Genomic DNA, 26,242 nt, shown 5'->3' on the forward strand with positions numbered 1-26,242 from the left:
AGGTATTGTCAACGTATTTGATTTCAGGTTAAACACTCTATCCACAGTTTGGACATGTCTTGCGGACAGACGAACGGCTTGTTCTCTTGGGCTATTTGACTATACCAAAATGAAATATTCCAGATCACTATCATTCCAATACCGAGTGTTTAGGTGTTACAATTAATTATTTGAGATACTTTCAAGATATATTTCAAAATGAGATAATCGATACTGAACGTCCAAAGATGTAAACTGGGTGATATAGGTCAGAATTATCCTGAATCTATAAAAAATAAAGGAATAAAACTGGGTAAATATATTGAAATAACGATTTTATTTAACTATGTTTCATTTATGTCATTATATATAATAAACGTAGACATACTAAGTTAATGTAATCGTTGACTATTTCAATTTAAATCAAGCATTTCAATTACTTTAAAAGTATTGAAGTAAATAAAATTCAATAAACTAGATCAAAATACTTCAGAAATATGTTGGAACATTGTAAATGGTATTATAATAATACTAGCGGACCAACTCGACATCGAATTTTTTAAATGAAATTTTTATTTTGCGAGAAAAATATACAATATATACAATGACCGGAAGTAAAAATATTTTTATCAATAACTCAAAAACTATAAATGATAATTTCGTGAACTTACATTTTGAACTCTACGTTGAATTCTCTATTGATTTGACTAATAAAAACCAAACCGGAAGTCGACCTCAAAACCGGAATGCAATTTTTAGTTCATTAAATGTCGACATGGATATCATTTAGCAGTTAATTTTGCATGCTGATCTCCGAATCCGGTGTCAGAATTTGCTCTATCTTGACGTTTTATGCGCGTTTTGGGTCACTTTCCGGTGTCGTATCGCAACCGGAAGTACATATTTAGATTCGTCTCGACGAGACCTTTCGATCCATATATACATTGTGGGGGTCTAAAACTTAAAGTAAATTTTAACTTCCGGTCATCTCAAAACCGGAAGTGAATTTTTGTACCAAAAGTATAATCTTGACAATCTCATACGTAATACTAATAATATTCCGAAAAAATATTTTAATTATCTAATATGGTTTTTGAGTAAAGTGGTGGACAAGAAAAGGGCTTAGCGTTTTAGTATATAAGATAATTAATGTCTTCTGTCAAGATTGAATAATAAACAACGATTCAATACTGTTTTTTCACTTTACAATAAGTAACATCTAAAAATCGTGTCGTTTGGAAAACAATATTAGAATTTAAAACAACATTTAAAGAAACAGAATCAGATTTCACGTAATATATATATATATATATATATATATATATATATATATATATATATATATATATATATTGTTCGAATAAATTCATCATTCGAACATGTAAAACTATTTATTAATATTTTTAATTTAGTATTTAACTTCACTTTTGACAAAAATGCACCCACTCTAATGTCATAAATGTCAAACAATTTGTCAACAGTTTTTTTAGTAATATAGTTTTCTTGTGCACTTAACACTCTTCAAAAAAAAGGACCTCCCCGAAAAATCAGGCTACCCTCAGAGCGAATTTAGACGTGGACGAAGCAACATCTCTGTTTGGCAGAAGTCCTAAAAAATCCATCAAGGATTTAAGTAATCCCCAAAAAGTATACAGTACTCTCCAAATCGGTCAACGATTTGTCCCCGCTGTTGATATAACAGCAATCGATTATAATTACAGATATATAAATATTTATGATAATACAGTAGTGCCCGTTTTTGTATACACTAGAAGTGATAGAAGTTTTTTTTTGCATGGTTCTCTGGGTGGCCTTTGACACATGGTTACCACATCTCCGCATCTTTTGATCCAGGATCTTCGTGATAACGACTTTGATAGACAGTTAGTGCACGTACACTTTCGAAAGACTTATTAACTAGTAAGTAGTATTTAGTAGTAGGAATTTTGTTTAGTTCTTTATGTATTTGTAATGATTTTATTTATGTTATTTGTTTTGACGTGACAACGTCTTAAATTAGGTTTGTGCGCTCGGAGTCATTTAAGAAAAAGTGTAACGCCCGCCTCACGTCTGTTACAGCGAGTCACCGAACGAGAGAGAGGCCCGCCGGACCGGCGAGTGCCTTGCGTCTCTCTCCCACTCAAACATGATCGGTCCGCTGCGCCGCGGCCCTAGAGAATTAGGCGCGTTGAATCGCTAAAGTTGAAAATCGTTGAAAGTATCGTCAGCTGTGTCTGTAGTGAAAATGTGGAGTGCTTACAGTGTCCTATTTTAGGGGGAACCCACCAGTATCAGATATAATTTTAGGAAATTACCTAGGGACCTATATTCTTTTATAATATTGCTATGGATTTATCCATTTAATATTGAGCAATGATTGTAAACATTCTTTATAGTTTAAACTTCAATGAAAATTATTAACTGTGTCTAAAGACATATATGATATGAGGTATTTTACCCAAGAGTATTAAGTATAATGAATATACATAAAAACATAATTTTGTTTTCTTAGGATTTAACATTTTGTCAGCACATTATCTCAAATTCACACTTAAATCAATATGTTTTTACTATTAGGTCTGTTGAATGTTTGTTCTTTACACAAAATTTAGTTTATACTTCATATTTATTAAAGGCGGTAAAATATACATTACAATTCAGTTGTTTATAAACCACTTTCAAAGCATAAAGAACCTTTTAAGCTTTGTTTATATTATTTTGTGTATATTAATTGAGTTAATTGGAGTAGCCCACTTTGATACAAAAATACAGTCAATTTATGGATATTTCTATGTTACAATCTAAAAAAAGCTGATTTCCTCCCATGCATTTTATTAGAAACACTTGAAATTAAAAAAAAATTTAAAAATCGTAAGATGTAAGACCTTAATCGTGAGATCGTGAGATTTGGCTTCAATTCGTGAGTAGATTCGTCATTTACAACAACTACAACAATAAAGGTAAATACATTGTACACTAATATTTCATTATCGTAAACTATGATTGATTGATTAATTGTTAGATTGACACAAAAGTTGAGAAACTGAGTTTATAGCGGCAATTCCTTGTTCCTATTGTGCAATTTAATAATATTCATATCAATAAATATTCTACCGAGAAAAAGACGTTGTCACGTAAAATCTTCGCCCGTAAAACCGACTTTACAGGCAACCGATTTTGTTTTTTCTCTTTTTCTCTTTAATAAATCCTTTTGTACCTTTGGATAGCTTTTTGAACCGTTAGTGTTTAAGACATTCTTATATTACAGGTAAGAGCTCTCATATTTTGTAACCAGCAATCTATGTTATACTCTCTATCTCATTTTAGGACATTCTTCATGTTTGTCCCTATTGTGTAGATACTAATTTTATCTACATAAAGTGGTCCTTCGAGTCGAATCTTTAGGCTCTTCTCTACATGTAATCTCTTTCTTAGCACTTTGGTTCAAAACTCCACAAAAATATCTTATATTTTTCTCCACCTTTAATATTTTTATTTGTTTTTAGTCTCTAAAATCATTTGATAATTTAATTATTATTTTGTATATATACAATTCTCATTACGTGTCAAAGATGGAGTTAACACAAATTTTAAAAAATAGGCGCTTGGCAAAAACTAAATTGACAAAATTAAATAATTATCTCGATATAAATTTGGCTAATCTCACTATTCAACTCCACTAAAGATCGTATTTTGCATTTAAAAAAGGCGTATGATTCTTATTGCCAAGCTCAAGATGAAATAGAATCCTCTGAAGCTGAAGATGATGAAGATACAAACATCATCGATAATATTTATTTAAATACGCTCTCCACACTTGAGGAGAATTTGCTTAAATTTCAGGTTAACAGAAAATAGCAGTTCTTCTAGTTCTTTTTCTCAAAATAATCCCTCTAGTTTACCCACGCAAAGAAGCATAAAACTTCCCCGCAAATCCAATGGAAATGTTTTTCTGGCGATTTCAACAAATTTCAAACCTTTCTTCAAATATTTACTTAGCACCGTAGATGCAAATACATCACTCACTAATATAGAAATCTTTATTTATTTGCATTCTCTGTTAAAAGGAGAGTCCTTCCAGTTAATAGAAAATCTCACACTTATAGTCTAATTACAGCATTGCACTTTCCACGTTAGTAGGGTATTCCAATAATCATATATCGATTATTGTTTTATCAAAACAGTTATTCGCAAAGATTATTAATACAAAAGGGTTACCTACTAATGCAACCTTTACCCAGCTCAGAGAATTTCCACACAACCGCACACAATTCGCACACAACCATCTACAATGCATATAAATCCCTTCTAAACCTTAATTTATCGCACGAGAAGTTGTTAAATTTAGTTTTTATACATCTTATCAGTCAGAAATTAGACAATGCTACACTTCGGCAGTTAGAATTTTCTCAAGAACATGAACTTGAGCAATCAGATGTTTCCCAATTTATGAGTGCGATAGAAAATCGAGTCCGCCCATTTAGAAATGCTTTCATCGTCTCGTTCTAGTTCCTTTAATAAATCATGTGCATACTGTAAAAACAAGTCTCATTCTATTTATGTTTGTAAAGATTTTAAGTCCCAAAATGTTGTCTCTAGACGTGAATTTGTCAAGCAGCACTCGTTATGTTTTAATTGTTTAGGCAATAAACATTTGATTAAAGAATGTTCTAGTAGTAAAACGTGTTTTCACTGTAACCAACGTCATAATTCTCTGCTACATATGGAGATCAGGACGGCACACTCCTCTGCTCACTCTCAAATGTCAAGGTCTCTCAATGGTAACTATAGTTCTGTTCCTCAGAATTATAATACTCATAGTTCTGTAGACAACAACTCGTCTACTTCTCGCTTACTTCCAGAAGATGTAGATAATGTTTCACACAGCAAAAATGCGGTTACACTCTCAAATGTTGTTTCAACTACTCCTAACAACTCTATATTATTACTGAGTACAGTTGAAGTATATCTCTTTGACAAATCTGGCAAACGAATTTATGTCAAAGCTCTTTTATACAATGCCAACCAGCTATCTCTTGTAACCAGTTACCTAGTATATTAGTTAGGGATGATCACCACAGGATCTCAGACCATTAAAATTAACGGAGTTAACTCTGGCACGTTCACTTCCACCCAAGATTCTCATTTGCAGATTTATTCGGCAGCTACCGATCACAAGTTGAATGCTAGTTGCTTTGTAATTTCAAGTATTACTGGATATTTATCTCAAAAAAGGTAAAACCTCAGGTCAAACCTCAAAAATTTACCTCAGGTCGAAATAAACGCAAGGCAAAATCATATTCCTATTTCCATTATATTAGCGGATTCTCGTTATGCAATTCCCAGCCCAGTTCATCTATTGATCGGCGCTGATTTGTATTCTGATATTCTTTTACAGTCTCTCTTGGCCCAAAGCTAATAATAATTAATAATTAACTAATAATAAAAAATTAATAATAATAATCTTCGGTAGGGTCCCAAGTTCAGCTATTAGTAAAGGATATCATCTCTCCACATATCTTAATAATTTGGTCACATGCCATATCAATAATGTTTCTGACACCCCCCTCTCGTCTGATGAAGTGTGACATGGATTAGTGGAAAAATTCTAGACGTCTGATCAACTTCCACAGATTCAGGATTCTGTAGATACAGAGCACCCCGCAGAAACTCAGTTTTTAAAGACCGTACAAATTTTTCCCTCGGGTCGATAAAAAGTCTCTTTAAATTTAAATCTTCCTATTAGTGATATTAAATTATCAGGCTCTTTACCGGTAGCTAAGGCTCGCTTTCTTCAATTAGAGAGGAAACTACACTCTGATCCACAACAAACAATAGATTTTGCCTTATAAGTATTGAATAAAGAAATTAAAATCACATTTACTTTTAGGTGTTTCCGTTAAGAATATCACACCGCTGAAAATATTGCAGCAGTGTAAGATATCAAGAAGTACAATTACCCCTAAAAAAAAATTATATGAAGGATTAAAACAACTACACCATAAATATTTTTTGGAAAAAAATAGTAAAAAGTCTTTTAAACGCAGACTGTTTCAAGCTAAAGAGTTTTATAAAGAAAATAAATTGGTTGATCTTCAGAACAGTAATAGAATGGCAGCTATGCTAATTCAAATTCAGTACAGAGAGAGCTATAAAGCAAAAAAGCTAAGAAGATTTACTCTTAATGAGAAGTGTTTAACTTTGTATTTATAAAAACAAAGTGCTCGTTCATATAGCATTCTTTACAATCTATTTATTTTACCCAGTAAGTCATCAATAAACAAACTTCTTCCTCAAACTATTGGGGGCCCAGGAATAAATTAATTATTAAGTTAATATTTGAGTCACTAAAAGCAACTATATCAAAAATGAAAGGAACTGATAAGGATATAGCTATAATATTTGATGAAATGGCGATTATGCCAAGTCTTCGTTACAATGAGCACAGTAGGTGTATAGATGGTTTTGAAGACATGGGAGATGACAGAGATTCATATATAGCAGATCATGTTCTAGTTTTTATGGTCAGAGGTCTAAGAAAATAGTGGAAATCATCTATTTCATATCAGTTTTGTAGCAGAGGTGGTGTAAAAACCCCTCAAATTAAAAACGTGTTGGTGGAAGTCATTTCTAATTTCTTAGAAGCCTCAGCCTGTTATGAAATAAGATCTGTTTCGAAGGAAATTAATTTAACATATTCCAAAATAACATATTTTTCTTTGTTCGAGTCTCATCTTCGATATGGTCTTCTTTTTTGGTGTTCTAGAACAGCTGCCCCAATCTGATGTTGTTTTTAAATTTCAAAAAAGAGCATTACAGTATCTTTTTGGCCTCAGTAAAATAACATATTGAAAAAGCTACTTCAAAAATCACGGGATTTTAACTCTTCCCTCTTTATATATTTTAGAAAGTATTTGCTTAATTCGTAAACACCTACATGTTTTCTAGCAAGACCTAATCATGACTACTCCACTAGAAATTCAAAGAAATCTATATTATATTCAGCAAATAAATTGTAAAAACCATCTCCCTTTGCAACTTAAAACTTCTTTCTTTAAGTTCCGTAAAAGGACAAAAACATATCTATCTGAAAGACCTTGTTATTCAATAGAAGAGTTTCTGAACGAATAGCTTTATGTACAAGTAACTAAAGTATTTGTATAAATATATATTTCAGTATCACAGGCAGCAACTTAAACTATGCAATTTGCTATTTATTTAAATTTTGCAATATATTGTATATTTTATCATCTTTTATTTTGTGATATTTACGATTTATGTAATTTCAGTAAATTTTAAATTGTTGTTATTTTTCTGACTTTTTGTAAGCTTTGTCCATAAAATTGTACAATTCTCAGTAGTAATAAAGCATATTTCTATTGTATACTGAATTTATATACAAAGTTGTTTTACTTGTATCAAATAAATAAACAAATTATATTTTGTCTTATTTTTTCATAAAATGGTATCGTGTATATCTGAATTTAAAAATAATTTGCACATTTTAAAATTTCAAATGCAATTTTTTTTTCAAATACCAAATTATATTTAAATATTTTAAGCTTTATTTAAATTTTCCCACCAAAACTAAATTTTGAAATTCCCGCGTAATTTCTAGCTTGAATTAGTTCCGATACAAATCTCTTGGAGCGCTGAATTTCATTTCTAACTAAAGTTTGGTCGTGAAGCATCTAGAGGTTAGTGATTTGTGGTGGGTAGTATAAAGAATTGGACTGTATATATTTGGCAAAGTATTAAATTTGTTGTGAAGACTAAATATTTCAATTAATACCTGTTTTTTTTTTTCATTTCAGCAAAAAGGGGTAGATATACAGAATTATAAGATACCTTGGAAGGTATATGTTAATACTTTCCTGGCGCCCACTCACATCTTAGAGCAACTTCCATATTCTACCACTTCCATTAATTTACATCTATTCATTTATTTATTTATTTTTATTACCTTGTCATTTATTTTCTCATTTTACGGTCTCTGTAGGGCATGCAAATTGGCCGAATCATCTTTTGAGTGTCAAGTAGTTACTCTCCGGCACAGTCCGCTAGCCAGCCTTATTTTATTTGTTTTTTGCTACATTGGCGCTCTATTGTAATTGGTTACATTAGCCAAAATACTTTTGTTACATTACTATTACACATTTTTGTTACGTTGGCGCCAAACAGCCGTGATAGCTTGAGCCCATTATTATTTAACTTGATAATGGACAAACTATAGAAGAAGTAAAAAGTCAGGAACAGGGTACAAAATGGGCAATAGAGCAATAAAGATTCTATGCTACACAGATGATGCAGTAATATCAAATAATGAAGATGACCTACAACGAAAGGTCCACGCTTTGGTAGCTAACGTAGAAAAGTTTACCCTGAAAATATCAGCACTAAAAACAAAGTCCCTCGTTATTGCTAGGGAGCCACTGAAATGCAAAATTATTGTAATAAACGATGAAATAATAGAACAAGTATTGAAATTCAATTATCTGGGAACGCAAACATCGTATTATGGAAACATCCCCGAAGGATCCCGCATACAAGCTCATGAAGCAGCGTACGTGTCAGAATGCTTACGAGACGTGATAGAGAGAAATAAGAACATGAGGATAGAAGGAAAAACACGCATATATAAGACTTGTGTACGACCGATATTAACGTATAGAAACAAGAGCAGAAACAACAATTACAAATAAAATCTTAAGAACAACTAGATGAAAACACTGAGGGCGACAGCAGGTAAAATTTTAAGAGACAGAATCCAGAATATACAAATCAGAGACATGTGAAAAGTACATGAGATCGTCAGATGGGGGTGCCAAAGAAGACAAGAATGGAACCAACACATTAACAGAATGGGAAGAGAGATTCTTGCCCGAATAGTAAGAGATGGAAAACCAGAAAGTAAAAATCCACAAATAGGTGAAGAGAACATCGCAAATATTGCTAAATCAAACCGGAAACAACAGGCCTTAAGGCCTAACATACGAAGAAGAAGAAGAAAGTTATTTTCCTTTTGTATTGGTTAGCTTTGATTCCCCAAGTGGTGGTTTTTTTCTGGCTTTTACAATTGTATTCCAGCCTTATTTGTAAATTGAATAGTTTTCAGTGCTCGTTATTCTAAGGATGAGTCTATGATTTGGAGAATGAGAGTAACTTTAGCAGGGCATCTTGGTCTAAACCTATTTCTTTTAATCTTCGTCTTTTTCGTTTCCAGTCGATCAATTAATAAAAATCTTATCCATTAGAATAAACCTTATGCGTCTAAAGTAATAGTTTAGATATTTAGTTAAATTTGCAAAGGCGAAAGGACCAAAGTGATTAAGGTATTGTGTGACAAAAATTCCCATGAAACTGAAAGTTCAATTCTACAAGATCGCCGTAAGACGAGTTATGATGTACGGCTCTGAATGTTAGACAGTTGAAACAAAGACAAGGAATACCTGTAACAACTATTTTATTGCTATTAGATTGTTGAATGGGGTCATAAAAAAGGAAAAGAATAAACACATTTTATAAGTTACTTATTGTGAAATGAAAAACAAAAACTAAATAACGACTATATAGACGTAAAGATGTCCAATCAAAACATATTAAGATTAATTTAATTTATTTCGTTATTTTTATCCTAATTAATTAATTTATTTTTAGGGTCCTACTATCCACATGTAAATAGCACCCTGAAAGAACAGGTCGGAAACTTATTAAACAATTTAACTAAGGAAGTGCTTGGTGTAAAAGATTTTAAAGATAATACTTTTTCTATTATCACATGGCAAACTGAGAAAGAATGTAAGGGTTCTATCTTTAATTCTAGAATATATTAAGAAAGAAGTATAAGATAGTTTAATTTGTAATAAGAATTAGTATTTTAGTTGCCCTTATCCGGGCACAACACATTTTACTTATGTAACCGCGCAACTTGGGTCCGTTGGACCCACTGTTCAATGTTTCACATGCGAAAAACCATGTTATATTTTTCGCTGTATTAATTTCTTCCATTCTCCACTTCAATTATAAATTCATTACCCTACTCCAACCCTTAGTAATAATTCCTACTCCCACTTCAACCTCACTCTTTTAGTCATACAGACAGTTTTTAAATAGCAAACGAAAAAACTATTTCTCTACTATTGACTGCCGCTTGCAACAGACGCACTCTCTCTCTCGATTATTAAGTGCCGCTAGCACCGGACGCTCTCACTCTCTCTCTTTCTCTCTGATATAATAGTTACGCGAAAAATACCGCGAATTCTCTTTTAAATAGTATAGACAACAGACGCAAATGTACTCTATCTCTTGATCTTAGTATTAATGTCGCGAGACACGTGTGTAAAAACCACTAAAGACAGCTCCCTTCGTAAAAGAAACAACCGCGAGTGAATATCGCAAATGGAAGCCTATAAATACCGCGAGTCTGTGTAACAGCAATATTGGTAAAAAATTTTATAAATTGGATTTGGCTATTATCTGTTTAATACTTTACTACCTTTCCTAATCATTTTGAACCAGCCCTATTTAATACAGTTCTCATACTCTGAAATTATATTAACAATTTTACAAATGTACACCCTTTTTTGTACACCCACCACTGTTGTACTATTGTTGTACCCACTTGAATGTATTATTCATATTTACCTATATATTTCTCATATTGTTTTGGATTTTTTATTGAAGTTAAATTTAGATTGTCTACAAGAATTGCATATTGCATATTGCATTTTGCATATTGCATAGAATTCTCATAAAGTAATCCATGTGCAAGAGCAAGATCAATGAAATAGTTATCGTAAGCCACATTCCTATTGGATATAATAAGACTCAACGAGTTGCTTTACAACTTGAGATGCAAGACCTTTTCCTACTCTATTTCGGTTATTTCCTGTATATGGTATTTCACCTAAAGGGTAATAAGTGTTAAAGTCACAGGCCCACCATATTTTCATGCAATATTTATCTGGCTTTAAAGGCATATATTACTTGAATGGACATCTTCCTCGATACGGAACAAGTTGCTCATCTACCGTTATGTTTTTTCTTGGTAAATGGTATTTCTAAAAGTTTTGTTTAATTTGATTCCATACATCGCGTATTGCTGCTAATTTATCGTTCCTTCTTAGTTCAGGCCTCGTATTTTTATCGTCAAATCAAACAAATTTTGACAAATTCTTGAATCATTGTATCCCCATGGTAACTTTGAATATTGGAGGTCCATAAAACTTACTCCAAAGTACATCTACATTATGGTTTTTGGCACTCAGGCGCCCTGCAGATGATAGTACTCCAATCAAGGCATATAGCTCTGTCGAATCGCAATATTTCCAGTTCTCTATCCCTAGTACTTTTTCGGCTTCTTTATTTGTATACTTCACTATTTCGTTCCGAATTTTTCATCTACAAACAAAAGGAATTAACAGGTTCATCTACACTTTGGCCAGGGGCTAATATTACTTTGCGAATTTTGCTTTTTATTATGTTGCAAGTTCACATACGTTTACATACTTAGTTTCAAAAACTACACAATCTGAAGTCTGGAAAGTTGTAGCTACTTTAAGATCATTACATACTACTTGCTGATCATCCTCTTCACTTGCTTCCAAAAGTTGATCTTCAATACCAGAGTCACTTTCAGTGCCATCTACTTCAGAAGATTCTTCATCATAGGAGTCCCATAAATTATTGGCAATCTCTTGAAGTTCTGCAGTTGACAATTTCTATGTTTTCGGAACATATTATTCCCACTTTCTACTTTCACTGAAATTCAATATAAGCTTAAGAGTTTAGTAGTCAACACTAACATCGATATATAACGGCTGATAGCAGATGCATCATTTATTTTAAAATATATATACCTCGCTATATTATTGAATTCCAAGAATTTTCTTCTTCGTCTTCTCCCTCTTTATAAGCAATTCTGCTTATTCATTGGCGGATTAATACCTTTATGGAAGGTTATCACTTTATCTTTTGCACGGTCGTCCGATACTTCTTTTGCCGATTGGTGATTTATCTTTTACTATTTTCACCTCACGGGTCTCCCCCATTCTGTTTATGCGGCTATTCCATTCTTTTTTTTCTATTTTGTATTTATTCATTTATACACTGTACGTTACATTTTCTTCTAATATCTTCACTTCTCTTTCTATCTCTCAGTGTATTTCCTGTAATTCTTCTCAGTACTCTCATATCTGCCGTTTCCAGTAGCCTTTGCGTTGTGTCTATATCGGGTCTTATTTCAAGGCATATGTCATTATTGATCTTACACTGGCTTTATAAATTCTTGACTTCATCTCAGTATTAATGTGTCTGTTTTGCTATATAGTGTTATTAAAGCATCCTGAGAGTATATTTGCTTTTTGTATTTGATCTCTCACTTCTTTTTCTAGGTCTCCTTAGCTGGACAGTGTAATTCCTAGGTATTTTGTTTTTATTACTTGTTCAATACTGATGCCATCAATTTCTATTTTGCATCTGGTTGCTTTGCTGACTACTATTATTTTAGTTTTCTGAAATGAAATTGTCATATTAAATTATTTAGTTCTTTTATGATATAACATCAAATGTTAAATTTGTGGACCAGTCTTTGCAGACTATCTTTATCTTGGACTATCAATATTGCGTTGTCTGTGTAACAGAGTATTTTTATTTCTTTGTTTCCAATTCTGTATCATCTTCCTTTGTTAACGCTTTTAATGATTTCATCCGTGATTAAACTGAAGAGCATGGGGCTCAATGAGTCCCCTTGTTTTATTCCGCTGCCTATTTCTATAGGTTCTGTAAGTTGTCCATCTATTCTGACTTTCATTTTGTTGTTTTGGTAGATGTTTTCGATAGTTTTTATAATATTTAGGGGAACTTCCCTATTATACAGTAGATGCATTATATCATTGAGTCTTACTCTGTCAAACGCTTTCTTTAGGTTAATCAGACACAGAAATGCTGGTCTATTATACTCTAGTGAGTTCTCAGTAATTTGCTTTATAACGAATATTGCATCTGTACACAATCGTCCACTACGAAAACCCTTGTGTTCATCTGCTAAACTTATCCTGTGATTTATTAGTATTTATAAAATTTTATTTGTAAGTTTTAGGGTAGTATTTAACAAGTTTATACCTTTGAGTAGTTTTCTGGCTGTTTTTTGTCTTATTTTATAAATAGTAGAATTAGTTCGCTCGTTCTCCATTCTTCCGGTATTTTATTGTGTTTTATAATTTTATTAATTAATGTTGTCAATTGTTGTGTCATTGCTGCTACACAATATTTCAGTAATTCGTTTGGTATCCAGTCTTTACCTACTGCTTTTCTGTTCTTCGGCTTTTCAAGTATTTTATGAACTTCTTATACATTTATATTAAGTTCTTCATTTGTGATAATTTCTGGTGTTTCCGGCTCTAGCGTCGTTTTTTCTTCCTCTGCATAGAGCTTTTTTAGGTAGTCAATGCACTTATCCCTTTCTGTGTTTTCTCTTTCGAAAAGCGTTCCCAGTGATCATTTTTTATTTTTCTTACAAGTTCATATGTTTCTTTTCTGATTGTCTTGTAATTATGGTATGCCTCTTGTGTTTTGATTGACATGAATTTCAGGTAAGCTATTTTCTTTTCTTTACATTTTTCCACACTTCTCTACAAAACCATGGAGTTCTTCGCCTTGGGAACGATTTATATTATATTTATATTTTCATTTATATTTCTTTTACCAAGAACTTCCTTGGCCAACGCTAAAATATTAGACTTAATTTTTGCCCAACTTTCTTCGACTTCATCACTGTCTGTAATGTATGTGTTTCTGCTTTTTTCGGTTATTCTTTTTTGGAATAGGTATCTTGTGGAGTCATCCTGTAGGTTTTCGACTTGTATATTTGTGGTGTATTCTGGGGATTTGTTATCATATGTATGTGTTTTTATTCGGATTTTGCACAATACTAATTTATGATCGCTTCCTATTTCTGCTGATGTTAATGCCCTTACATCCAAGATTTGAGAGGGGTCTCTCTATTCGATAGAACATAGTCATATCATAGATCTTTGAATTATCTATCCAAGAATCATTATCAATTTTTAAAATTAATTTAGAACAAGCATAATACCTATTTTAAATATCTCTTTCCAAGATTGTATTATTGGATTCTCGGAATCATAAAACTTGTTTAGATAAATTACAAAAATATTTTCTAAAATCATTACCTGCCTGAAAGATTAAATTGTGTATCAAAAGTTTAGACCTTAAGTAGCAATATAAATAGAATCCACAAGGAAAATAATTCCTGCAGCTGGCTGTATACCACGTATCACAAAAAGAGGTTAATCTTTGTATATGGGTATATTTTATAAAAATCATAAAAAGGGCTACATTAAAAACACGAACGTTTTCGGAACAACAGTTCCATCATCAGGATAAAATACCTAAAATAAGTATAGACCATTTAATTAAAGTAACGTGGTTTAAAATTTTGACTAAGGTTAAAAAAGCAAAATGGTTATACTTACAGGTTACCATGCCTGAGCCACCAGAATATTTGGGTAAAAACCCTTTAAAATATATTGTGTTACCAGAGATAGTACATGATGTTGATAATATTATTTGATGTTTAATATTTTAATTAAATTTTACTTCAGGTAACATACACCCATGCTTTAAGTGAGTTCCAGTGTTCGGAGAGTAAACCTCTTCAAACGGACTTCAGCTGGTAACTGATTGACAAGATACCCATGAACGATGTCAAAAACAAAATGTCAGTGTACCATGAAACAATATTAGTTAAACATAGGACTACAGCCAAAAGATTCAAAACTTGATGTTAAAATGATAACAGCAATCCAGATGTTGGGATTTAAAATTTTTTTTTAATTATTTAATATTGGATAATATAAAAGATGTAAAATTACTGATGTTGTTAAAGGTCATGTTTGAGAAAATGACGTATGCATTAGGCAGCTTATGTTACTCTTTGTCGTATGGAGTGTGGTCTAAAAAGTGTAATTTGTGACAAATTAGCTTAAATATGTGGAATTGTCCTTTTATGTTGCTCACATCTAGGACAAGGAAAATCGAATAGAATATATTTGTAGCTAATGTAAGACTTCGTATTTAAATGAAATTGTTTAATACTGCTCGTATGGTAAAAAGGTTTAATATAAGTGAGTCCGATAGATTGAGAAAAGGGATTAAAAATCTTCCGGCTGAAGGAATTAAATTTAAACATATGGAATTAATTTACAATTGGTCTTTAATACTTAATATGGACTTAACTTTAATTAAATGGTCTATACTTATTTTAGGTATTTTAACCTGATGATGGAACTGTTGTTCCGAAAACGTTCGTGTTTTTAATGTAGCCCTTTTTAGGGTTTTTATAAAATATACCCATATACAAAGATTAACCTCTTTTTGCAATACAAATAGGGTCCAACGAACCCGTGTTCCACCTTAAGTAACAAAATTCTTTCCACGCATAAATTTCAAAATAATAATAAATATTTTTAATAGCTTATGACTAAGTTAACGAAAACATTCTACTTCGTATTGTACTGTCTTCTAACGAAGGTTGGCGATCACTTCTTTAAACGCTTTCCTATCTTTTGCAACGAGAAATACGTGTTTAATGAAGTTAGTCTAATCTTTAAAATTACTCAGCCAAGATTTCTTCTTTCTTCCCAAGACTTTTCTTCTTTCTACTCTTACTTGCATGATGACGTGTAGAAGAGAGTATTTATCGTTTCGAAGTATGTGGCCCAGATACGATGTTTTTCTTATTTTAAATGTGTTCATAAGCTTACTGCCATGTCCAGTTTATCTAAACACTTCTTCGTTTGAGACTTTTGCAGTCCAAGGAATTTTAGGTATACGCCTATATAGCCACATTTCAAATGCCTCCAATTTTTTTACGGATTGGGCTTTCAAGAGTCCAAGCTTTAACTCCATATACCAGGTGCGACCATACATTCGATGAACCTCAATCTGCTAGTCATACTCAATTTCTTATTTATAAACATTGACTGGTATTTTATAAACTATTTTTGAGCTATTTCAATTCTGACCTTTATCTCCTCATCTTGATCTAGCTGTGAGTTTATAATTGCTCCGAGGTATTTATACTTGTCGACCCTCTCTAAGGTTTACTCTACAGTGTCAGATGCTTGTTGTCAACAGGGGTTTTCGAGATCACCATGTATTTGGTTTTATCTATATTCATTGTTAGTCCCATCTTTTTGCTTTCTCTGTTAATGATTTCTATAAGAATTTGTAAAGCTTCTATATTTTCTGCCATGATTGTAGTATCGTCTGCAAATCTGATGTTATTAATGATGCTCCCTCCAATCTTTGCACCTTCAGTTCTTTTCAATAGTGCCTCCTGAAATATTAGTTGGGAGTGCACTTTAAAGAATTGTGGCGACATCACACATCCCTGCCTAACTCCTCTTGGAATTTCTACTTGGTTCGTCTCACTTCGTTCGTTCGTTCCACCCTTAGGTAACGAAAACATACTTCTCAACAAATTCATTAATAAATTCAATTTAATATTTTTTATCAGTTTATAATAAAAGAAGTGGTGTCTAGGGTTCATTAACCCACCTTGCCTGGATAAGGGTTAAAACGGATAATTAATATGCATTTAAGTAATTAGATGAAACACGATATGGTACCCATACATATCGTACATTAGTACGATTCATTAAAAAGTGTCATCTTATTTATCAAGACAATTGAAACTATTGAGGTTATTAGAAGAAAACGTTCTTCTCTTCCTATAGTGTGTTTGCCCCTAATCTTTTCTTACTTACATAATCATACGTAAACATATCAAACGGTAATTGTATCTACGTATAAAATGTTCCAGAGGCTGTAATTCTCTTGCTTTAATTATGAAATGAATTCTTACCCATTCACAAAGAAACTATGAATACCGAGCCTTTTGCGAAATTTTTCAATAAAGCTCAGAGGTAGTCTAAATCATCTGCACGTAAAATATACATTCGTTTAAATTTTGTTCCTTTTTATTACGTATTTTTTACATTTGAGAACACGGTTTGATGTAACACTCAAATAAATATTGCCATTTTTTAATCATTTCGTTGGAGTATGTTGTGGTTTGCCAGGGGTAAGTATGCGGGAACTAAGGCATTATCAAAGACTGAAAGTAAGTTTAAGTTCTTTTCACTGTTTAGTAGTAAAAGTTGCTCTGGAAATATTCTTTCTGAGCAAATTTCTCAAAATATTATATTTATATAATATAGTTATTGTAGATACTAACAAGACATGGTCTAAATATGTGTCACTGCCTCTATTCGCTATGTGCAAGCTCCGAAGAGCGACAACTAGTGGCATAAATCAGCACTATTAATATTTTAGTCTTATATTAGCTGTAAATAAAGTGACTTATTGGCTTATTCTGAAACTATTTTCTTAAGGCGTCTTAAAGTAATTACTATTTTAATTAGAATAAGCCACAATTGAAGTTTAAGATAAGTTTATTGGCGTTTCAATTTCCACTGAGTTGCATTCCTGGGACGACTTTATTGTAAGATAGTTCATTCGATTACATGAAATCAACTTTAACTTGAGAATATCCGTCAGAAAAATCATAGCATGTAATTCATCTTTAAAAAGACAGTAAAATTCTCCTGTTAGTAATTAAATAGTAAATAGTAATTCACTTGGAAACAATAACAATACACGCGGGTCATCTAGTGCAGAAGGTACATCAATTTTAAATTCAGTACAATCAATAATGATACCAGTATTGCTATATTTTAGATTAAAGCAAAGCCAAAACATTAGTGTTGCAATTACTTCAGCTAAATCATCTAAAGTTGAATAAAAAATCCTGGATACTGTTGTTCGATGAATAGAAAACATTGAACTTATTGCTGCAAATGTTAAGTCAGTTTTTATTTTAAAGAAAAATAAATAGCCTAATTTATTTGGATATCTGAACATTTTTTTAATATTTATTTTATTTAATAAATAGTTAAAAGTATCAAAAGATACACTAGCAAGATCTGTTAATTGTTCATCTCTTGTAACAGTACCTTCGAAACAAATTTCAGCACTATTAAATCCATTGTATGGAAAATCAGATTCAACTGCTGAATTCACAAGAACTTTTGGTGCTGTACCACATTTTTTATTACATTTTTTTGGTATTTATTTTTTATTTACTTTATGGTACATTAATTTCAGTTTGAGTTTCTTCTTCAGAAGAGTTAGGTCCTAAAATAAATCTATTACAATACAGAATTGTTTCAACACTATCACAACGAACAATAATATCAACTTGATATGCTTGGTCACTTTTACTGCCACCCGTACCAGCTACTGACTCATCTTGTATCATATCACACTCATTTTCACTCATTAAATTCGCTGCTATTTCTGACTCCAAATTCTTCAAATGCAGTTCATTCACAGAACTGATGGGCTTATTATCTATAATTAGTTGTGACCTTTTTGTAGACAACGCTTTTTGAAACGCTTATGTCTATTTAGAGATGCATTTTAAATCAATTTATGCTCCAATTTTAATGAAAATATTGTTGGTACATAATTAGGACTTAGCTCACTTTTTCCCTTTCTCTCTTCAATAAAATTAGCACTGCTGATTAAGTGAGATGGTGTAGGATTCCAATTGCAATCATATCCATTGTAAAATATAATTAAAAATTGCATATCATATTAATATTTTTGAGCGACATTAACGCCCGATTTCATAATGATAACCTAAAGCACACTTGAATTAATGTTCATTTTAGACTAAATTACATAGCTGTAACTTTTGTCAATCCAAACCTTTCAAAGAAGCATACATCATATTTGTTTAAATAAATAATTCTTTTGCTGTCAACTTTTGGGCGGCGTAATCCAAACTTGAAGAAATATTTAGTATTTTTTAACACTGAAATTTACACTTATAAAAATGGTCACTTGGGTGTTACGTAATGTTTAGGTAGAGACTTATTACGAAATTGGGCATAAGAATGCATAATTTGGGTTATGTTACTTACTTCTACTTACTCTATGATATAAATCCACTTTTCTCTTTGCATGAATTTGTGCGTAGAAGTTCAAAACCGGTAGACCTTGAATTTACTATTTTTTGTTGTATTTTTACAATTTAGAACACAGCATTTGTAAAATAACATTTTCTTCAATAATTACTTATGAAATATGCTAACAAAGTTGCAAGATGTCCCTGCTACATACGCACGATCGTTTCTTGTATCCCCTCCAAGTACTTACATACAGCGAATAGACCCTTGTATTTTGTGTACGATACTTCATTAGCTATACTATTATAATCTATTGTGTATCATTAATCTCTTGCGTTCCAAGTATATTTATGTATATCTTTTTTACGGATTTATTTATCAGTTTTATATTGTTAAAGGTTTTGAATTGTTTTAATTCTTCTCCATTCTCATTTGATCGTTTCTTGCCAAAAGTTTTAGCTACTGGGTATTGGTAGTTTTCCTCCAAAGACGTTTAAATCTCAAAAAATTAAGATATGATTTGTTCTGTTACTTTTATTCAAGGTTTATTTGTATTATTTCTTCATTTTTTTTTTCTCGCTCCAGTGCACATACCCTCATGATATATAAGTAATTTCTGTCAATGATGAAGATTTTGTTATTATCCTTTTTTATGCATAAGTACATTTCGTTATTTTGTTTTTCCATTTGTCATTTATAAGAAATGCTAGCTGCTCGCCTTTTACCCTCTCTAGTCTGCTTCATAACGAACTTCATTGTACGCCATGCACACAGTGGTTACCCGACACATTGTGTCTTCAAAGAAGTGACAGTAGGATTTGCTGGCAAAGCTAACTTCTATTTGCAGAGTTCACAACCAATTTGTTGGGATCCAGTTAGCATTTCTCAGAGTTTTATTACAATCGGAATATTAACGATCTCTTTTATTTTCAAAACCTCTATGATGTATAGTAGAATTGTAATTGTTTTTAGTATGGTAGTTTTCTTAAGATCATTTATTTTATATTTCTTAATATTGTATTACCGTAATCTTTCTTTTTTAGGTTTAGAAAAATCAAGAAATTCTGGAATACATACAAACAATATTCCTTCAAAGATTTTATGGTTAATGGTTACTTTAATGACTTTAATATTGCCAGACTGTATTTAATTTAAAACTTTATATTTAATTTCTGAAAATACACACAATAGAGACACACATATCTAGTTTTTGAGTTGTATTATTAATTTGAATAATCCTGTCACGTACCAATTATCGAAAAATTACAGTGTTGCAGTGCAATGCTAAAGGTAAGCGAAAGCAATACCAAAAATACTGGCCCATATTCTGACTAGGGTATCACATAAAAAAAAGTGGTGACGATTATAAAGAGGTGACTGTAAAGAATATTTGGAACCTACCTGTGTCCAAACAAACAAAAGTGTAAAAGAGGTGAATTAAACAAACAAACAGTGTAAAAAGTTACGGGTAAGTCCATCCCTAGTTTTACCTTAATATATACGTTGTTTTGATTGTTTATTGCAATCATTTAAAATTTTATGATTATTTGCACAGTTAAAGTTCATTTATCTCGCCAGGGCTATTGAAGGAAATATAGTTAATATTAATTTAATTAATATTAATTATCTCGTAGTAGATGATTGTTTGTTTATTTCACTTTAGCACCTAACACCAAAATTATTAATTTTAAATATAGTAAAACGAATATTGGTAAATTAAAATTTTTGACGGCCTCAGAATCTAAAGCTGCTCGTGATGAAAAAATACTAAAAGGGATTAGTGCGGGTAAATCCACAGAAAGTAGAATAAGCACTGTATCACCAAAGCGCAAAAAGAATGTAGAGAATTCTAATGAAGAAGCACCTGGTGGTTTGCAAAAAATTTATTCTTTGTTTTGTCATATAAATTAGTATGGTGAGATAGTAATGGATCAAATGTTCAACTCCTTACTTTAATGAAGATATTGCTAGGACATAAAATAAAATAGACATTTATAAGTATATTCTAATATTTAATAAAATAACACGAGAAGAGATAAACCTTGCGTTCCGTCCAAATGACCAGTAAAAAAGGTAACCTTAATTTGTTTTTTAGTAATGTTTCTCTTTAAAAAAGGGAAAATACGCTAATACTCAAGAGATCGTAGAAAAGCAAAATCTAATGAAATTATGGCAAATAATAAGTAAACCTCACAATAAAATTACAATAAACCAAACCATTACACAGTTGAAAACTATCTGAAATAAGCATGAGTTAGTTAGTATTCAGCAATACCTGAAACATTTATCAGCAACGTCAACTTGAGAGTATTTTACATTAGAAGGCAATACGAAAGCTAAATCGAGTTATTACCTAAAGCTCATATTTAGGTAGGTTTGGACGGTTGGTCAAGAGCAACAACGAAAAAGCTGATATCTTGGCTAATAACCGAGCGGAAGTATTTCACCCTTACCTTAACAACAGTCTTGATATAGTAAAAGAGATCCAATTGGTTATGAAATAACTTTTTTAAGTTTAATTACCCTAGAAAAATTTACTGCTAAATAAAGTCATTAGAAAGTTTACTATAGCTCAAGAGAAAAGGAAATACTGTTCAGCAGCTTTTTGAATATTTCACAAGCTTTTAAAAGTAAAAGCATGTAACCAATAAATTTAAAAAAAATAATCATGTCAAATATTTACCATGGCTTAAAGTAAGAGAAACACATAGATATTTACAAAACGGAATCAACTGGGTTTCAAGCTTAGTAAACTTTACTGGTTAACGAATAAAGACCTAACTTTCTGCCACATTTCAAGCCACATGTTTAATTTTTTTTAACAGCAAGTGACCCTTAATAAAAATAATTCAAATTTCAAACAAAAAAATTTATTTTTAATTTTCACGAAATTTTCAGCAGATACAGACATACAAGTGGAAATTTTTCTCATGAACCGTTACATGTAGGAAAATTCTGAGTATGGCAGAAGAACGAGCGGCCAATTTTATGTAAGAAATGTTCGCTTGACTCTTGGACCAAAATTGATGCCAACATAGCCGATTAACCAAATTTGATAAAAATCCAAGGGTACCCCCTTGGAAAATGTTTGCCAAATTTTACAAAAAAAAAATTTAGTTTAATGTTTTAGTACATGCACTTGGTCCAGCTTATTCCAAACATGTGTTTTTTTCTGATCCCTTAATTCCAGTTTGCCGGAAAAGAGGAAAAATCGATTTAAAAAATCTACAGTCTATGTTGTAAAGTAAAAGTTAAATAATTAATCAAAAGGTGTACAAAGTTATCAAAAAAAAAAAAAAAAAATGTCCAACTACTTATAAAAAAAAAGTGGCGTTTTCCTGTCGGTTCCGGTTAGACTAAGAGATGTTAACCGTAGGAGAACTTCTTCTTGGACGAAATAAATCCCAATTCTTGGTAGATATTAAGTATATTCCAAAGAAAAAACCAATGTTTAAACTTAAAGATCCCAAATTCTTCCCAGGTTTTTCTTGAAAAAAAAACTGTACCTTTCTACTTTACATAATTTGAGACTCTCCGGGGTATTTTTACGTGGAATATTCGACCAAATTGAATACATTCGCGTCTCATTAATTCAGCTTTCAGAATCTCACCGGTTGGGGTCACTGTTTAATACCAACATAAACGTTAAAAGTAACTGAAGATATTATAAAGTAAGAGAAACACATAGAAATTTACAAAACGGAATCAACTGGGTTTCAAGCTTAGTAAACTTTACTGGTTAACGAATAAAGACCTAACTTTCTGATTTTGTTTTTTACTTCGTTTTCTAAAATGTTGACTTTGTTTGGTATTTTGTAATATCCTATGCTTTCCACCTTGTTCGTTCTATAAAGATATTTTACGTATGTCTTCTATATATCTAATTTTTTTTTTAAATTAGACTGACAAGAACAAGGTATATACATAGAAAGAAACTAAAAAATAAAGGGATAGGCGATATAGGTGGTCAATACACACACTTTGGTAGATAATAAAAATAGAGAACTGCAATACGCCTTAACATACGCATTCGACTAGCATAAGCTTTCCACACTGCGACCTGTCAGGTTATTTGTGTATACCATTAGGCTTCTAAGCAAACCTATTATCCATTATTACCCATATTTGAATACTAGTCAGGCTCTAAATAGACCTGTTCCAGATACTTATGACGTTGGCGAATAATTTATCTGTGCAAAAAATATGTTTATTTGTTTTCTCTTTATTTTCGCTGTTGCTCTGTCCACATTGCCAATTACAAAGACGTAATATCTGAGTCATCAATATCCAGTAAGAACACCTGTTATTACTCTGAATTCAGTCTTCTAAAGCTCAAGAGAATTTTTACGTAGCGAGGGGAAGATTATAGTAACCTTTTTTGCTTGCCTTTGGCCTGGTTTCCCAGTAGGCAACAATAAGTTTTTCCCATTTTAGAATATCCCTACTATGCGGGTTTTTGGTACACCGCATGGCACTGGTCCGATAAAAGTAGTATTTACTCCTTTAACAAAACTATCAGCAATATTAATACAAACAATTTCTTGATAACTTGGCACCCACAAAACAGTTACTTTGATGTGGCTTCTCAGTTACTTAAGGGACTGTTTGCAGTTCCAAGCTTTTATCGACTAGTTTCGTAGTCTTTAGAGCCTTTTAGTCAGCTTGGCAGTGGTGGCCATACACAAATATTTTAGCTGACTTTAGGCATTGTTTAGTTTCTATTAAGCACAAAAATAGCTTGTTAGCAGTTCCGCTTGAAATTTTGTAGAAGTATTTCCGAGTGTTATTACCCTAGTTTTAGGACCAGTAACCCCTATTCCTACTCTTTCTTTTGTTGTAGATCCATGAGTGTAGAAAGTTTGGACATCTCTTGTGATTTTTTTTTTGAGACCTTATTAGCCTAAATACACATTCTAGAGCAATTCTTTGTACATGTTTGTATAGAAGAGAAAGGTACCATAAGGCTGTAGTACCATAACTCCTATACAAGCGAGTTTTTTTCTTAACACAACTATAGGTCTGGCCAAACAAAAAGTGTGGAATAGTGTGGGCACTCTGAACGATCACCAATGTAACAAGAAGTGGAAACTCTAAAGGTACTAGAATGAATCAAGTAATAAAAGGTGTAATATAACAAAATAGGAGTATAGAAATGTATCAAAATTGAAGGTTCCCTAGCAGGCTATGTTGTAGGATCACCACTTGAAACTCAAAGAGGGATTCGCCCAATTTGCATGCCCTTCAGAGACAGTTAAATGGTGGAAAATGGATAAAAATGTATCAATTAATTAGAATATGAAAAAGGCAGTCAGGAAGTTGCTCGAATGAATGTATGGCTGCCAGGAAAATATCAACCAATACTTCCCAAAATATATTCAACTTCTGTAAGGGTTGTTCAGTGTCTCAAGCAAAAAAGGTACTAATAAAACAGATAGTATATTCGAAACAATTTAATCCCTAATATTTACAGATACAAAGTAAAATTCCTATATTACCCTTCAATAATAGTTAAACTAGCTTAATAATATTAGTGAAATACCTAAATTTATATACATATAACACTAAATTTTCCCCAATAATGAATACCCTAATAATAAATAGTAATGATTATAAGAATGAAAAAAATGAAAACAATAACAATGAACATAGAGTCTACTAATTTACAAGAAAAGGTATTTCTGTAACTTCAGCGTTCGATCTAACAAATAATAACGAGTAAAATGGAAATATATTCTGACGGAGTAATTCCAGGCGTATCAATTTTGTTTAGACTCGTATACAGCAATATACATAAAGACTTTCGCGGTTTTTTGTGTACACAAAAACCTAACAAAGGCGAGATGAAAGGGAGGGTTATTAACTCAGCGAATTAATAATTAAAACTAGTTACTGGTTACTATTATTTAGAAAAAATTACTGTTATTTATTTGTAGATGATATATAGATAATTTAAATAAAAACACAAAGCAAAAGTTAAAACTTAAAGAGGATGTTGTAAAGTAAAAGTTAAATAATTAATCAAAAGGTGTACAAAGTTATCAAAAAAAAAAACATAAATGTCCAACTACTTAATAAAAAAAAGTGGCGTTTTCCTGCCGGTTCCGGTTAGACTAAGAGATGTTAACCGTAGGAGAACTTCTTCTTGGACGAAATAAATCCCAATTCTTGGTAGAAATTAAGTATATTCCAAAGAAAAAACCAATGTTTAAACTTAACGATCCCAAATTCTTCCCAGGTTTTTCTTGAAAAAAAAAAACTATACCTTTCTACTTTACATAATTTGAGACTCTCCGGGGTATTTTTACGTGGAATATTCGACCAAATTGAATACATTCGCGTCTCATTAATTCAGCTTTCAGAATCTCACCGGTTGGGGTCGCTGTTTAATACCAACATAAACGTTAAAAGTAACTGAAGATATTATTTGAATTCTGTGAATTTAAAGATCTAAAAATTTTAGTTAGAAATAATTTAAGAATTGGTTAAGTGACGGACTCGTTACACACCATAATATATGAACAATAGATAATTTTAGGTTTCAAACTACATGTTTTCTTACAAAGCTTGTGGCACCTCCAAGGAGTCCTTATTGCCCTATTGGGGAACCGTCTCTCGCCGTCTTTACTACTATATTTTGTTATCGTTCGGTTTATGTGATCATTCCATTCTACCCATATATTTCTTATCCAGTCCTTGATGCTCTCCACCTTGCTTTTACGTCGTATATCTGTCCCATATTGTCTTACCATCACCAAATACCAAATAAAAGGTATTAATTACATTGCAGGCACTACTAAATAATTGAATTTTCAGAATGGGCTCCTCCTACTAGCGAAAAATGACAGAAATTATAGGTATAAAAGTCGTCAAGACTTCTCACGTCTTAAAAATAATGTTCGAAAAATGATCAGTTATGACTTTTTTGCTCTATAACCGAAGACACCTTGTATCATCGAAGAAGTTATGTTTACTATTTATGGATACAATATTATATTTTAAAACATTCAAGTATTCGGTTTTTTATCGAGCAGTCTTCTCACGTCTTAAAAATAATGTTCGAAAAATGATCAGTTATGACTTTTTTGCTCTATAACCGAAGACACCTTGTATCATCGAAGAAGTTATGTTTACTATTTATGGATACAATATTATATTTTAAAACATTCAAGTATTCGGTTTTTTCTCGAGCAGTGTATTTCGTCGTAGGTACCGCCTTCTTATATAAGAAATCTCAGAAAAAAATAATTTGTAAAATTCCCAGATCCGTG

The 26,242-nt window shown here is 31.8% G+C and overlaps 1 long non-coding RNA gene across 1 annotated transcript in view; it reads left to right on the top strand.

The window, feature by feature from the left end:
* Positions 1-20,167, top strand: part of LOC140435992 (uncharacterized) — a 36,368-nt gene extending 16,201 nt beyond the window's left edge. The window contains exons 3-5 of the long non-coding RNA XR_011950242.1: positions 28-292; positions 9,637-9,777; positions 20,018-20,167. This is a non-coding gene — a long non-coding RNA (uncharacterized lncRNA). The remainder of the gene's footprint in view (positions 1-27; positions 293-9,636; positions 9,778-20,017) is intronic.
* The last annotated feature ends 6,075 nt before the right edge of the window (positions 20,168-26,242 follow it).

This window comes from Diabrotica undecimpunctata, chromosome 3 (assembly GCF_040954645.1).
Source record: "Diabrotica undecimpunctata isolate CICGRU chromosome 3, icDiaUnde3, whole genome shotgun sequence".
In the NCBI taxonomy this organism is placed as follows: Eukaryota; Metazoa; Arthropoda; class Insecta; order Coleoptera; family Chrysomelidae; genus Diabrotica; species Diabrotica undecimpunctata.